Source organism: Ixodes scapularis, unplaced genomic scaffold, assembly GCF_016920785.2.
Source record: "Ixodes scapularis isolate PalLabHiFi unplaced genomic scaffold, ASM1692078v2 PGA_scaffold13__105_contigs__length_92229423, whole genome shotgun sequence".
In the NCBI taxonomy this organism is placed as follows: Eukaryota; Metazoa; Arthropoda; class Arachnida; order Ixodida; family Ixodidae; genus Ixodes; species Ixodes scapularis.
In genome coordinates, this window is record NW_024609839.1 from 64871232 (window position 1) to 64874068 (window position 2837).

Here is a 2837-nt window from a genome sequence, read left to right on the forward strand (position 1 = left end):
AATTCTGCATGCATTTTGCTAAGAAATGAAATCCAATACGCAGAACCCCAAATATGTTACAAATAAACACTGAACATACTCCTTTTACGACAATGCGCTCAGTTTATCAGTCGAAGTTCACATATGTAAAGAATGTTACACACAGAAGATGACAAAGCATTTAATTGCAGATACACGAGTGATCACTATTATATTCAGATAAGGAAGAGAAAAGGATGGTTTGGCCTTAATCATGACGTCCTATTTCAGGCATGACCTGCTGCATACCACATTGTGGTTCAAGCAGACGGAAGCCAGGTCAAGAAAGGAACTTTGCACTCCACGAAATACCATCAGACCCGGATGAACGAGCGATCTGGCTACAAGCAATCAAGAGAGATGACTGGCTTCCATCAACCTACTCCATGGTTTGCAGTCGGCACTTTGTGCCATCCGACTATGTTGAGGGCAAACGCCGAAAGCTGAATAAAGGCGCTATCCCAAGCATCTTTTGGAGCATGCCGCCTTCAAATATCACTAAGATGAAGGACGCTATCAGAAGGAAGTGCAGCACTCCATATTCATCAGAAGTTCCCAAGAAGAGGCAATGCCTGGACACAGGCAGTTCGCAAGTGACTGATGCGACATCAAGCTCTACACTGGACACTCCACCGACCTCCTTTCTGTGCAATGAAGGTGCTGAACGAACCCAAATCATCTGAACATCTCCAGCGAGCACCTTGGAGCCTCAAAACAGGCAGGCATCAGAAGTGCCAGACAGCAGGCCATGCCAACAGCCAGTGCTGTTCACCCATCAAGGAACACAGGCAAACGTTCGAAAAATGTCAGCACAAATAACCGTAGAGAAACGTAGAATTTGCCAGCCCATCCTGGCAAATTCGCTGCTGTGCTTTCTCATGAATGGGCTCAGCATTCCATACCGGATCCCTGTTGCCTACTTTTTTACCAAAAGGTTAACAGGGACCGAACTGGCCAAGCTTCTGCTTCATGTCTTGGGCAAGGTGGAAGATGTTGGCTTCAAAGTACTCCGGATTGTAACTGACAATCACCGAGTGAATGTCAATGCAATGAAACTGCTTTGTGGGGGACTCCTTACACATCATAGCCTGCACCCAAATGACCCGGAGAGGATTCTGTTCCTTAGCTTTGACTATGTTCACATCTTGAAGAATATACGGTCCCAATTCCTGGAACGCAACTTTGGAAAGGACAATGAGATCAAGTCCTTCTACCTCAAGAAGTTGTACGAGCTCCAGAGAGAGGCGGCTGTCAAGCCAGTCAGGTTCCTGAGTCGCAAACATCTTTTCCCTAGCAACATAGAGAAAATGAATGCCAAGAGAGCAGTCCAGCTCTTCTCCCCTGAAGTGTCAGCTGTGCTCAAGCACCTCCAGGAACAAGCTGGCCATACGAGTGACCTACTGTATGCGGACGCAGGACCAACCATCTTCTTCATGGACTCTGTGTACCGCTGGTTCATTTTGCATGATACCAGTAACTGCACACAACACATACACCAACGCTACCCAGATGTGCGCCAGTATGATCACCCAGACGACCCTCGTCTGGAATGGCTCGAGTTTTCATTCCCAGCCTATCTCGAGCAGATCAAGAGCACGGCAAGCCCATCACAGTTCCTGACGACAGAAACCTACGAAGTACTTCTCTTGACAACATACTCGACAGTTGCATGTGTACAACACCTTCTCACCAAGGAAGAGTTTGGATTTGTACTGACCAGCAAGTTCAGCAGCGACGCCATTGAGTCCCTGTTTGGCTCATTGAGACGATCTCAAGGGTGCAATGACCAGGTTAGCGTTCGGGCTGCAATCTCAGGAATTGAAAAGATCCTGAAGACTGGTCTCATCACAGCTTCCCAGCAGAGCAATGTGTCACATGCTGCTTCGACCTCATGACTTCAGCAATTCGGTGCATACCACCAGCAGTGTCAGCTGCCACGCCATTCCAACTTCCACAGAGTGCAGCGGAAATCTTAGAAAAGCTGTCAGATCCCAATGTACAATACCTGCCAAGCCTCGAGCTGTCGGCGACAGCGCACGTTGGGGGCTACATTGCCCGTGTTGTACAAGAACACTTTTCATGCTTCTTCTGCATAGCTCTTCTTACAAAGCCGAAGACAAACAGTGCCTTGCAAGGGATCACAAACCACCTGGACCGGGGAGGCCTTTTGTATCCCTCAGATGAACTTGCCCACCTTCTCAATGTCCTCAGGATGTTTGCAGCGGGTGTGTTATCGTACAACCTCAGGAATTGGCAGCCCCTTGAAACTCTTGTGAAGTTTGCACTGCCAGTAGTGTATGACTCTCCTTTGCTGCTCTGCCCAACGAACAACAAGGCTCATCGCCGTGAACTGATCCATCTTGTCTGCACAAAGTTCTTCAGACCGCTCCTTGTTAACTATGCCTTCTGTCACACAGACAGGAACGATACATTTAAGATGTTTGCACGAAAGCCTCTATCTCGGAAGTTTCAGAAGGTGAGGTAGAGTGCACGGAAAGGTAGATTAGAGCAGTGTTTTTTTTTTCTTCTTTTCCTACCTCTAGTCAAGCGGAACTCTGTTCATATGTATTTTATTTGGCCTTGGCATTTAGTGATTTTGTGTCCGAGTTGGTCTTTCTGCGCAAATTATATGATATATGTATAAAGATTATATTTGTTTCCAATGAGTTTACTGGGTGCCTTTACTCCCGCTAATAAATCCAGCACCCGCTACAAGTCGGTTTTCCCTTAAATTTGGTCGGATTTCCAGCACTCGTCACTGCAACGTGACTCGATCACGTTCCACCGGTAACATAGCACAACACTGCAGCAATGTTTTG

General features: G+C 47.2%; 1 pseudogene; it reads left to right on the top strand.

The window, feature by feature from the left end:
* The first annotated feature begins 821 nt into the window (after window positions 1-821).
* On the top strand, window positions 822-2503 carry LOC120837068 (annotated as a pseudogene).
* The last annotated feature ends 334 nt before the right edge of the window (window positions 2504-2837 follow it).